Source organism: Corvus cornix, chromosome 5 (genome assembly GCF_000738735.6).
Source record: "Corvus cornix cornix isolate S_Up_H32 chromosome 5, ASM73873v5, whole genome shotgun sequence".
Taxonomy (NCBI): Eukaryota; Metazoa; Chordata; class Aves; order Passeriformes; family Corvidae; genus Corvus; species Corvus cornix.
Window position 1 is genome coordinate 23,609,316 of NC_046335.1, and position 14,153 is coordinate 23,623,468.

At 42.6% G+C, this 14,153-nt stretch overlaps 1 long non-coding RNA gene across 6 annotated transcripts in view; it reads left to right on the plus strand.

Annotated features, from left to right (window-relative positions):
- LOC109144038 overlaps window positions 1-14,153 on the plus strand; it is a 55,690-nt gene that overhangs the window by 20,098 nt on the left and 21,439 nt on the right. For 4 of the 6 annotated variants that reach the window (XR_005601944.1, XR_005601939.1, XR_005601940.1 and 1 more), the window contains one exon: window positions 7,352-7,410. This is a non-coding gene — a long non-coding RNA (uncharacterized LOC109144038). Of the gene's footprint in view, window positions 1-1,905; window positions 2,020-7,351; window positions 7,411-14,153 lie in introns of all 6 variants that reach the window. The other 2 variants (XR_005601941.1, XR_005601943.1) reach the window with 1 other exon arrangement.

Below are 14,153 nucleotides of genomic sequence, written 5' to 3' on the forward strand. Positions count from 1 at the left end.
TGGGCAGCCCAGGGTGGGGACAAGTGAGGCTGCCCTGTGGGAGATGGGATGCTGGGGGCCATGGCCACAGAGCTTCGGGAGGACAGACACCCCCAGTGGGGTTGCAGCATGAGGGATGCTGCAGGGCCGGAGGGTTCCCCGTGGTGATAAAGCAGGAGGAGAGGAGTTTGGAGGTTGGTGATGGGCTGGGGGCTTGAAGACAAGAAGTCAAGCATGCAGGTAGGAGGGGGGAGGGATGTGCGTGGGATGAAGGCTCCCAAGGCTGCAGCTCCCTGTGGGCTGGACCAGCAGCCCCCCACCAGGCCCATGGCCCCAGCAGGGTGTCTGGGTTGATAGAGGGATGCCACAGGTCCATCACTTCAACAGGAGTCCAGAGCAGCTGCCGGCAGGCTGCAAGCACTCACACTTGCTGTACTGCAAGGCATCATTAGTCACTTCATGTTTACATCAGACAATACAACTACTGATTGAAAAAAGGGAATCTTTTTTCAATAAGACTTTTCTCAGTTGCTCTTTACTGCATGCAAACCACAGGACAGCAGGAGAGTTGTTTACCTAACATCTTATTGATCTCCCTCAGTGGAGAATTCAGGCATGTCCTCTGGATTTACAAATGTATCCTTATCTCACCTTTGTAGAACTGGTGGGATCACTGCATAGAGAGAGGCTAAATGACATAACCAACACTGAAAAACTAAGCTGGATCCAGCTTTTTGAGCTCTACCCCCTGGGCCTTGACCATAAAACAATCTTCACCATTTTCTTCCAACACAAGGCAGGTTACGTGAAGATGACTGCCAGAGGTCTGGCCTTATGGCTAGTCTTCTCCTGGGGGACTGGCAGCTCAGAGGTCTGGGATGTTCCTGGCAATGCTGAGGAGAGGGGCAGAGGATGCCTTTTTAAAAGGCTGCCATCTAATTATGTCAGAGAGAATGTGGCTGGAGAAATGTACTTGAAAGGTCACAAAGGTTTGTAATGGCTTCTTGTTGCTGTGGGAGAGCTCACCACCCTTAGACTCCATTTCATCTTCAGGAAGTCTTGCCCCAGACGTGATGGATGTAATGCCTGATTAGTAAGCTGGGATCAGGGATTCAGTGGTAAGCCAGTATAGAAAGTGGCTGAGAGGAGGAATGAGAAGTAAGCCATGCTGGTGAGCAGAATGACTACAGGACACAGTAATAGCTGGACTGTCTGAGCAGACACAGGCTTCATAGCAAGGTACTTTGCACTGCTATGGGCAGTGAAGGCTTGGATAACAGAAATCAAATGAATGGGATCTCCTGGCAGAATTGCAGATAACTCTTCTTCTGTGAGCATATGGAAGTCTGGTGAAGAATCTAAAAAATCATCATAAATCACAGTTTGACCTTACCACTGGGGCTCTTTAGCCAGAGGAAGCTGCATTGCAACTGAAGACTTCTCAGACACCTCCCTTCACCCACTGGCATCATTCCTCTGCCTTATTTTGGCCTTACTTCTGCCTCTGGCTCCTCTGAAAGTGCTATGCCATCCTCACATTCTTGGTGTGACCAGAAAGGATGAAAAATATGGGTGTCTCACCTTCATATTGCTGACAGTGGCTTCTAGAAATGTGTCTAAACAACTTGCTTTGATACCCTGTTATTACATTCTACAGCTAACTTGTACACTGCCCTTTATCCCTTTGAAATGTACTGATGTTTCATTTTCTAAGCTCTCTTGTTTAAATTTCATGGAGTTGGGTAAAGCTGACTGGTCTCTATAGCAATCATTATTTAATACCCTTCTCCCATTTGTTGTTCCTTCTTTCTACCCTAAACACACCCAGGCTGGGTGATGATTCATGGTATGGAGGCCAAATGGACCCATGTGACAAATAAATTTTGCTCACTTGCTTAGAACCTCTCCTGTGTCTGTCTCTTTCAGGAGAAGGTGTCCATAGTTTAAGTTGCATTTGAGAGGAGAACACCCCAACAACTTTTATAGTGGCATTTATCATTTAGAACCTGGGAGAAGAATTATTTGGAGGAGCCCAGACAGGTAGTTTCCTCTTTTTCTCTCTAAATCCATTGTTGAAATTGGCTAAACCTTGGCCATTTCTCATCTTGACTATTACGCGGCTGTTGCCTTCTAGTGTAAATACAAAGACTGTACGTTGGTGCAATAATATTAAGCATTAGGCATAGCACTGGGTTACCTCCTCATGAATTTCTTCCTCTTTCCTGTGTTGACAGAGATTTCATCAACAGTGATGAAAGAATCTCATAAACAGGGATACATTTAACCATATACATTTTCCATGAGCTTGCATAATGTTATCATCAGCTCACAGATGGAGTACTAGGACCCAGGTAGATTGAGTGGTTGCCCCCATTTAACAGGATGTCTGAGGCAGATCCAGATAGGAAAAGTGCATTCTGCATGTTTTAACTTACTGAACCTTTAGAGCTCCCTCTTGCTATAGAAAGCCTCACCCACCAAACACCAGACTGTGATGCTGAGTTCCTTTCAGAAGAAGGAATGTTTCATAGGGTCCATGACTCTTCTGAGGTCTGAGCTTTAAGAAAACTTCCTGTTTGATACTGAATATTTGCCTAAATTCCCAAGAATATATATCTGGGAGCCAGAAGTCCTACTCACCATCCCTGGAAGTTTTCCAAAAGCATGTAGATGTGGTACTTAGGGATATGGTGGTAGACCTGTCAGAGTTACCTTAATGGTTGAATTCATTCTTAGAGTCTTTTCCAATGTCCATGATTCTTGGTAACTGAGTCAAGAGCTCCTTCTGTCTGTAAGGAAATTTCTGAGTCCTGTCTTAGGGGGTTAGTTCTAGTAGCAGGAAATTTTACACAGCTGTAAAGCTCTGAGTAAGCAACAAACAGATATGATCTTTGAGGGAGTGATAAATAGCCTCACTAGGATTGCCATGCTGATGTAAGAATCAGGATAGCACAGAATCATTTCTTTGAGAGGTATTTCCTCAGAGAAATCCACCCTATAACAGTATATTTTGACTTAGGCTGATATCACTTCAGCCAGGGACACTGGTTATTGGTATATGTTCATGTCAAGCTATTGGTATTTAAATACAGGTCTCTTGGACATCCAGAATTCCATTAAATTTAGGCATACTCCTTTCTTTACTAAGTCTGTGCATGCTGGAGAAAAAAAAAATGGAAAAGTGTGTAATACCAGTAGTATGTTTTACAGCAGTAAAAGTGCAAGTAATCCCTACACAAACCACACATAAGCTTTCTAAGTAAGTTAGCAGAATGGAAATTATTGCTGTGATCAATGACAGGGTAACTGGTTTGGATTTAATTTACTTTTTATCTCAGAAGTTTTGGCTTTGGAATCCTCTTGTTCTTGGGAATCCAAAAAAGAGGAGGAGGTCTCAGCAAATTGTTTGTCCAAGGGAGGCAAGACTACCATTTTGGGAAGCAATCTGGACTTCCAGCAGGTTGGAGTGTTTTAGAAAGATGATTACCTAAGCAGTGGCAAGGGTCCTGTTGCTGACACCTGGGCCAGCACAAGATGCTGCATCAGCCATTGTATGAAGCCGTCACTTGTGTCACTGGATGAGAACTGTGCTCAGATGGCAACATGGCTTGTTCTTCCTTTGATACCCTTGCCGTTGCTCTCCTCTTTGGACATAGCTCAGGCCATTTCAGGAGGAAGAGTGCTAGATCTAAACCACTAAGATTTTCTTGACTACATCTGTTCTTGTTCGATTTGGCAGATACAAGGGGTTGTTCAGCACTAACATCCCTGCACAACATGTCCAGCCACAAAGGCCTACCTCACAACTGCCTTTGCAGCTGAAGCTGTGTCTGAACCTGTCCAGACCACCATCTATAATCAGTGACTTCTAAAAGAGCTACCTGCTGATTCTCCAATGTCTCCATTTAATTTGGGTATCTCTGCAGCATGAGATAATACAACAGCCTGAGAGGACTACTCTGAGCCTGAGGAGTGGGAATGGCTGGTGGAAGAGCTTCTTAGGCCTGAGTTTTCTGAAATGTTTCCAGTTCTTTTTCTTACCTAAGATTTTTTTCTGCAACATATGGAGGGAGAGGTTTAAAAATAAGCTCTTTCTATTGAGTCTGGCTCCAGAAACAATTTTTTTTCCACATACACGGAGCCTGTGTGAAGTAGCTCAAGGTTATGATGCCAACAACAGAAGCTTGATGAAATGTTGCTTTAAAATCCATGTCATAACTACTATGTATATGCCCGTGTTTGTACATCTCTATACTGGCACCTACTCTGCAAGGCTGGGTGACAACTCTCCCAAAGCAATTAGAAGGCTGAATTTTAGGTCAAGATCCTGCTAAACAGCTTCAAAACTTAACAAATATCCATAGGCCTTGGTTACACCAAGCAGGTCAACCTCCCAGTTCTGAAGTTCAAGGAAAGTTATTTTTCTGGTGCTGCCTATGTAAGTAACATAGCTCCCAGTCACCAGAAAACCAGCTTGTATTTTAAACTTAAATGAGACCTCGGGATCAAAATTCTACAGTTCCAACCCAAATGCAGTACATGATGCACAGGTTTCTGATTCATATGCTTAACCTCATGTGCCTGAGAAGCTGGTTAGCAGAAGAGTGTACGCAGGTGCACAGACTTTTTATATAATTTCAAACATCTTTCACCTTAAAGAGCTGTTAAGTAACTCTTCTCTATCAGTATCTGGGTTTCAGAAGAGAAGCTGCCTCATCGATTGCCTTGCTCAGGAGTAGGAGGGTTACTGTAATTATCTTGTTTGCCAGAAAAAAAAGAACATTTATCTCATTTTAGGTTAGCAGAAGAAATAGCAATTGTGAAATTTATCATTAGCTCAAGTGTATTTTTATTTTGCTGATGAATAAGTGTTGAATGACCGACCTCTGTGCTAGTATTGCTCCTGTTGTTTCCGTAGGAATTTTATATTAAATTTTCCATTAAATGCTGGAATTTTTCAAGACATTTGACTGACCCAAATAAGAACAAACCACCTTATGTGTCCTGCATTTTAACATTTTGAGGTGAGAGAACCAGAAGCCATCAGTTTCCATGCTCTAGAAAATAAAGAATATTTTTGAACATTTAGCTTATGTTACACTATGTTCATGCAAAGCAGTGCTGATCTGTTGCAAACTTGTTTGAATTAAACTGAAGAGTCCCAAGGAGGATTTTATATCTAATTTGTTTGAAGATGCTGCAAGGCAGTGTGAATCACAAGAATGAAAGAGAAGGAAACCTTTCTGTTATTAGATCAGCAAGTCTCCAGGAATATTACTCTCCTGGAGTGCCCCACAGCTGTTGGTCACCTTGAAAAGAGTAAGACACCAAGTGAATTCCTCCTTCCTAGAATCCATCTCTTTGTACATCCAAGTAAGGACCGGAAGTCTGGAGTGAAGAGGGCACTTTGGCAAATGTGGGACTGGCATGGGGGTATTGGATGAAGGGCTGTCCAACAGCACAAGTCAGGCACAAGCAGCAAAAGGTATGCCCCTGCACTGTCTTCTGACTAAGGCACTGACAGAACCTCCTGCAGAGCTGGAGAAGTGACTCTGAGGGAAGAAGTACAGGGACAGCTGATTCTGAGCATCTATCCATACCTTCTCCCACCTAAAGGTGTTTTGAAGTTGTGTAAGTGCTAGACATTAGAAGACATCAGATACTCAGACCTTGAAAGTACAGACTCTGTTTACTTGGTATAGCTCCAAGCTGGGATTTATAACCAGTGTGGTAGGACAGCTTCTCAGAATTTATAGGGGCTGACTATTTAGGCACTATTTTGATGACCAATCTTCAGTCCAATGCTGAGCCAAGATTAATTTACTGCTCTGATAATACAGTGTTCTTTTTGTTAGCTTCCCTCAATAATACTTATAGCTTACATATGTATCCAAATATGTATGTAGCTTATTTGGATGCTGTTTTTATTTCATCTTAGTTTAAGACTTTTATGAACATTATAATAAAATCATGTACAAATGCCCTCCTGATACTTCTTCAGTAGGCAATAACAATTGACCAGAATGGATATTACCAGGCAAAAAGCCTGACTGGATTCGCTTAAGAAGTCAATGATTTCCACACGTTTGTTTCACTGACAGCACATTTGGCTCATCAGCTATGTAAAACCCTGCCTGTACACTCAAGTTTTCAGGACAAAAGAGACATGTATCCACTTGCTGCAAGGAAAATGACGAATGTTACTTTTTTGTCATGGACAATAATTTTGTTAAGTTACAAAAACTAGGAAGCTGCCTAAATAAAAGCAATTGTGCTATTGATCATTAAAACAAGACAAAAAGAAGCAAATTTGTAGTTCCCAGGAATAGCTATTCCTGTAAAATAATAGAATTTATTCCAGTAAAATAATAGAATTTTTAAAAAGGGGAAAAAATTACTAACCACCTAGAGATAAGAAAACAAGCATAGGTACTAGGGATTTCTAAAGAACAAATTGTGCTGGAGAAACCTGATTGCTTTTTAAAATAGAATTACAAAATTAGTGGATGATGGGAACATGATGGATTTGATACATTTGGATTTTAGTAAAGATTTGATACATAAATCCTACTCAAAATTAATGCAAATGGGTTTGGCTACACCACTAGATGGACTGAAAAATTGGCTGGAGACCCACAAATAAAGGATAATGATGCATTAAAAGGTATTGTGTTAGATGGAGAGATCTCCCTCCCAGAGATCAGCAGTCAGCTCTGTCCTATTTAACACCTCTTGACATGACACCTTCTACCTGAAAATCAGGAAATTTTGTTAAGAGAGTGAAATATGGAAGGACATGAGGGATAGACCAGCTGAAAATAAAATGGCATCCCTGTAAAAATACAAGTATTGTCCAACCCACAGTATATAGTCATGAGGAGGTCCCTAGAAAACATCAGATGAGAATAACTGCAGCAGGAACCAATGAGATAGGAATTAGCTGTGTGTTTCAGTAATAGAGCTGCAATTCACCCCAGTATGGAAAGACCAGAAGGCTTTTGGAGTATCTTCATTCCACATATGCCTTCAGTGAGGTCCCAGGCAAGTTTTGATGGTGTAGCTGGGAGGGCAGCTCCTGGAATCTCTCTTACTGCATGCTGGAGACAAAACCGCTGTAAGAGATTTTTCTCCCCAGAAACAACCAGTGTGGACAGAGTGAGGTCAGCCTGATTTGGGAGGAAGCCTTTAAACAGATCCTTGTTCATTTTTTAGAAATTGTAAAACCATGAAAGGAAATGGCTATAAAGCAAATTAAATGCATTAATAGCAGACATAAATCCCCATTTTCCTAATGTTTTCCCATTCTCTATCACTCACTCTGTCCATTTGCAATTCCAGCTATTAATCATCTAATCTTAGCATCCATCCACAGGTGTACGTGAGTGTCCCAATGACTTTTGAACCTGTAGGCCAATTCCAGAGAACTTTCAGGTAGGTAGTACTTTTCTGTACATTTTATTACATTAATTGGCTAAGAAAGAAATCCAATGACTGCCCTCACTGAAGTGTGAGCGTTATCTCCTGTAAGGCATCAGAGAATGCACACATGATGCAGTCTTGAGAGACACGTCCACAAGGAAAACCACACTTCCTTGGCTGGTGCCACTGCTCATGAAACTTCTGCTTTTCTCTGACCTCCTTCTTGCTGAAAACCACCACCTCTTCCTATTTGCTTCCCTCATGTTTCGATTTTTTCACTATTTCTCTTCTTATACTGCATTTATAACAGTCTGCCTCCTCCCCTCCTTTGCATTTGCTCCAGCCTCCTGCCCATGCCTTGCTGTCTTTCAAAATGTACTTCTTTACCTATCTTGGTCTCCTGTCCTCTAAGTTCCTATTTCTAAGTCCTTGATTCTTCTCACTTACCTGTATTTTTCTTTCAGTCTTCCATATCACTTTATTTCCACAGTTTTCTCCCACCAAAAAAACCTTGCTAATACTATTTTGATACTTGTTAGTAAAACTCCTGTAAACCTTACCCAGATGCATACACAAATGGGGTACACTAATATTTATTGCAGCAAATTCCTCCCTCTCCAAAGTATTGAAATGAATAACAGAAATGATCTCTCTTTTGCTAGAGAAAACAGTTTTAAGCTCCCTAGAGAACTGCAGTGATCATTTTAATAATGTTCTGTGTTAAAGCAGGATCAGACTCACAGATCATCAGAGCAATAGTAAGATTTTCAACATGGCAAAATTAGGAAAATTACATTTTTCCTATCCTGGTCTGTTGGCAAACATTTGGACTGAGCAAGTGTAGAATTACATGAAATCTGCAATGTAGCACTTACACCCTCTGCGCATAAATGTAAAAGGCTCGGCAAGGTCAGAATGTTCTACATCAGTGAAGATGTTACAATTATTAGTAGGATCTCTGTAATGCTCAAAGCTTTCTCCTAAATGTATGTGCACACTGTGCACAGTGCAGCTAACAGCACTGTGAGAAACCTTCATTTTTAGTGTTCTAGTTTTAAATTCTCAAATCTTTAACACTACATAAAGTCACTTAAAAATTAAATTCATATAATAGTTCTTACAGGTCTTTAAAATGGAGATTAAAGTGTCTGGTATTGCACTGTAATTTATTGTTATTTAAATTTCTTATGCCTTTTGGTTGCTTAGGCATTTGCATTTCTATTTATTTCCTTACTTTAAAACCCACATCTATTTAATGAAACAACAAAGCAGATGGGAAGTAGTGGAAGGGCCACTCGACTGTGGCTAAGAAGTTACAGGCTTTGAACTGTGCTTGATAACCTCTAACAAGCCTCTTTACATCTTGATGTCTCCTTTTCTCCTTCCACTCTTTTACTGTTTCATCTGCTTACAACCACGTGAGGACAGAGACCTTCACTGTGTGTTCCCATGATGCACAGCACAATAGTTTTGATATTTGGTGAGGTCACCGTGAATTAAATGACTTTGGTAGTGCACTTGATAACTCAAACTGCTGAAGAGATGTCCTCCAAACACCACTCCAGCCCATGGGCCAGGTACCGTACAACTAGTGAGTGTTACATGAATGCCAGGAGAGCTCAGTGAAGGCCACAAGAAGCCATTGCATCCTTTCCCTCCATCTGCATATTTTCACCTGTCTTCACATTGTTCTTGAGTACTGCTAGTCTGTATGATGGATGTTTATCAGAATGGCATCCTCACAAGGACACAAAACCAACACTTTTTTTATGCTCAGATGATCCTTATCTGCATTTGGAGGTCAGAAATTTGACATGCTATTATCAATACAGCAAGATGGTAGGCCAGTCAAATAGAGGTGTAACAAGCAGGGACACCAATACTTCCTTGGGCAAAGAAATAAATTGGCAAAACCAGCAGTGTGTCTTTTCTCCTGGTGTCTGCTAGTAAGGCCAATCTCTTGAGGAAGGCCTGACATGGGAAGTGTCACCAACCCTTACACAGGGAGGCCACTCAACTCCTGAGCTCCCAGAGCACAAAAATGGAGGTGGGTGTGATGGTCATTAGTTTTCTGCCAGTGATTTGTGACTCCTCCTTAGAGCAAGACTGAAGGGTCTGGAAGACAAGTGGCCACACAGTGTAACAGGCAGTAGTTTCTCCTTTTCAGAAATTGTTCTGCTGTGGCACTGGAAAGCAGTGCAGATGTGGGTTTCACTGAGCCTCAGCTCAGGTAGAGTTTGTGTTCAGACATTTCTCTCTGCCTCTTTCTATTCGTGAGGCAGCATAAAAGCTGCCAGCTCACTCAGGTAAGGCAGGAGCAATAAAGATTTTCTCCTTTCCTCTCTGGGTTTTAGTAAGAGGATTATACATCTCCTCCTTCTAGAATAAACCTCTTTGCAGAGAAGATACTTCTCAAGCCCTCTTTGGAGATCAGGCTCCTAAGATCAAGACTCCTAAGATTCAAGCCATCACAGCAGCCAGTGGGAAATGAACCCCAGTTAAAAGGGAAAGGCTTTTACAGCTCTGAAGGAGTGCAGGGCTTGGACATACTGTACATGCTGCCATGGCAAAAGGATCCTTGTTTGGTTCACAGCTATTGGAGACAGAAAAAATAAGGAGGCACAAGCACAGGGCAGAGTTCATCTCCATCCAAGATGACAGGAGACTGTTGCTGGAGACTTGGGAGGACACAAACCCTCCTGCTGACACAGGTTCACCACCAGGGACAAATAACCCAAGAAACTAGAGAGGGAATCTCTTGCAACTTTAACCCTTGATAAAGTATGTCTGAAAACAGTACCCAAGCATGCATGAGTGCATGCAATGAGTATGCTGTTAAAAGAGAGGAAGCAAATTAAAAGCTTTAAGACATGGTTATATGTTTTACTACATTTAGCCCAAAGATACAAAGGACCTTTAGAATGATTGTAACATCCAAATCAGACTTAATCACTAATACATTCCCCTAACTTTGGAAACATCAACCAGCAATTAACTTGTACAAGTTACTCTGTTTACAAAACAGCTACATATATTTTTAAATGAAAGTCTGTGTGACAAGTTAATAAAACTACTTACTTCCACTGAGCCTCCTCAGCACACACTAGTCTTCCCTTCTGCTGAGGCCATCTCAGCTGCTGTGACACGACAGACCTGCTCTGGCTCCTGCTTTGTCTTCTGTCTCTCTCTACTCGCTCTGTAGTAGGTCACTCTGCTGTCACTCTCTTTACTCTTACTGTAGTTTCAGGCTAATGGCACAAAAGTACACATTTTGGTTTTAGCATTTTCTGTGGCTCCTTTGGTCATCATCTTCACCTACCTTAACCTTTGTGCATCATTTCAATGTTGCCTAACTGCCTTTTGGAGCAGAACAATCATCCTGGTATGTATGTACATCTTGCTTTTCACCTCAGACCATAAGCATCCCATCATCAACATAGAGAGGGATAGTCTGATTCATCTCCATGTCACCTCATCTTTCCAGCTTTCTTCTTCCTGGCCATGCAAAGAGCTGTGATGATCACAACAATTCACAGGAAGTTTATTTCTTGATGGCACCTGGAGGTCCTGGCAATTCCTAGCTCTCTCTTTGCTATCCACTTTCCAGGGGCAGAAGCTGACACATTGTCCTCTATGTGAAGAGTCACTGGGGAGAAGGGATTGCTGGAGCTTGACGTGCTGCTACTGCAGCACTATGTTCTTTCCATCTCTGTGTTGACCATTTTACTGGTTCTTCTGCACCTTTGGATGGCTGATGGATGCATCATATGTAACCTGCTTTCTGCTTGTACACACAGTGTTTGCCTGGCTTGCCCAGCGAGATGGTTGGGTTTTGGAAGCACCAGGTGCAGCTGTTGGGACTGCTGGTTGGAGAAACATTTGCCTCCTGAGCCCGTTAATTAGCACAGTAACGGTAACTGTGCTCCATTAGCCAACCCATGTGGTCAAGTCCCCTCTCCGTCCACCAACCTTGCCCTTAATGAGAGCTGGAAGGGGGACACTCACAAAACACTGCCTCAGAATAATATTCGGCTTTGTCCACGCCGGTAACGAGAGCTGACAGGATCACTACGTCCATTTCTCTTCTAATTAGCACACTTCCAGCTCGGCCTGAGCCAGCAGCCAGAGAAAAGCGATCGGACAACCGTACCGAATCACAAACACAAAGAGGCCCATTCCCTGTAATTAGGTGAGACAATCCCTCAGTCTTTTCTCGGCTGGAGCTTGCCGGTAAGACTCTCGCTGTTTTGGTAAGTCCCAGCAACACAAGTTACACGTCTCCCCAGGACACTAATAAGCCCCTAATTGTCTTCCGCTTCACACGGCTCGTACCATAGGTCTGACTTGGGGGAATTCTTCTAACAAGCGGCAGCCAGCACTCCCTGCGCCACAGACGGACAGGGAGCCGCCTCTCGGGCACCGGCAGGAGAAGGGGACAGGGAGAAACAGCCAGAAAAGCAATCCAGGCACTGGGGCTCAGCTATGTAGCATGGGGCCGGTGGCTGGGCATCAGCCACATGCTGCTAGGAACATGGGCCTTCTCCATCCTTTCTCCATCTCCACTGTCCACCTGCATGGTGGAAACCTGAGTTCAGCTCTCTAAACTCCAGTCTTATCCTCTGTCATGTCCAGCGGTACACAGGTACTTGCGCTTCCATGCAGAAATGCACCATCAAAACCAAACATCTGACTGCAAAGATTTGGCTCGAGTCTCTGCTAAGGCTTGCTGGGGGCTGCCCTTAGAGAAGTGCTGCACCTGGCATGTGCTTTTCTCCAGCGAGGCCCTGCCATGGGTCGGCCCCAGAGTTCGGGCTGGGAAGGAGCATGTGTGTAAACAAGACCACTGCAGTTCTCGTGTAAGGGAACACGTGCTGGGTCTCACAGGACAGGTTTCCTAAGATTCTCACAAAATTATTAAAAACATGAGTTGTGAGGTGGGTAGGAGACTGCAGCTCAAGCTCTCTTATCAAAACAAGGCAAAGAAAGACACATAGTCCCTCTAATTTCCAACCTGACACTTTCTGCATAAACCATCAACCAAATATTTTTCAGCAAAACATTTTCCCTAATTTTTGAATACAAGCTCATATTGAGCAAAATATCACAGCTGATCCTGTTAAGGATACTCGTGGCCTGCAGATCCATTTGACTCCTGTGCAGCTGATTACAAACTGATCCCTTCGGCAAATCAGGGCTCACCTTGATTCCTCCCACAATGGGCCTCAACAGAAGCAATTTCTCCCGTTTTTACAAGTGCTATTTGGCTTCAGTGCTCAAAGCAGGGGGAAAATCCTGAGACAGGATGACAAACTGATCCATGCAGTGTACAAGAGAAAGAAAGGTGCCATTGCTTTCCCTGAAAGGTAATTTGGGATAATCAATATACATACATATCTATATATTTATATAAAAATAAATTAAAATTAGCTATAACTAACAAGTTACTTTAATACAGAGAGAGGAAAACAAACTGAAGGCCACAGAACCAGGCAGCCAGAGCATCTGTGCCCACTTGGGTCGCTCTGCTGGTCTCTTGTCCCTCATTCTCATAGCTGGTGAGTTCTCTTCCTGCCTTTTCATAAGCAGCCTGCCGCATTTAGGCCTATCGTAGTAAGTGGAAGATAGCAAATGGCAAATTTCTGCTGCTTCAAAATTAGCTTAAAATTCTGTGATTATGAAGAAAATGGTGCCTGGTATTTTTGAAAGGGAAATCCTCCCTCGCATGTAAGTGTCTACAAGCACAAAATTTAATTACCCTATATTATTATGCCTACTCACCAGCTATGGGCCACAGAGCCAGCCTTTCAAGTGATACAGAACCAAGGCAAGTACTTTGTCCTCACAGAGATCTGGTCAATAAATAAGGTGCAAGGTCATTCTTATTACCCATTTTTTCTACTAGCAATTAAGTAAGGGCTTTCAAGCTCAGCCCTCTTCCTCTTTTCTGTTCCTTACTGAGGTGTCTATAACAGAGACAGGCAGGGAGCATTCGGGCTTCACTGGTCACTGATCTGTACTATAGGAATCAGCAGGCAGGGCAGAGGTCAACCACACAAACCCAACAAGAAAACGCCTATTCTGTACACTCATCAGCTGCCTGGAGTCAGTCATCCTCCTCAAAGAGACACAATGGAAAAGGTCAAGTCTAAAAACTGACAGTTTCAGTGGATGATGAAGTCAAAATGTGGAGGGATCCTGCCATGCTGAAAATCTAGCACAATCTCTAAATAAAACTGGCATTGTTGCACATACTCTATGCTGAATGTGGATTACACTCTATAGCAACTGGATCAGTCTGGATCTCTGGCTACTTAACCTTTTACCTGTCTTTCTGTGGACTTTATGATTGGCCACAATTATTTGAATTCAGGATATTGCATTTCACATTCACATTTCCTGAAAGAAACTCAAAACAGCGATGTAAAGATTGGCTTGCAGAAATAATGTGTTCCAAGAATCATAGCATTATGTAAATCCAAAAAGGATCCAGTCTTCTTCATTTCCTTATCCCCGATTTTCGTTGTCTCTCTTTTTAGATTTTTTTTTCTCTTTTCTTGCCTTCTAAAAATATCGAGGTGCATCTCTTATCAGGGCAATGCATATTTGGCATCACACATGCAATACCCTCTGGATGTATCTGGCACCCTGGATGATGCATATGCTGGGATGTGCACATAGGAGTGGATGTGGGTTTTGGTATTCTGTGGTGGGAAGGTTTTGCTATAGTGATAACAGAAATGTGTTTACAACATTTG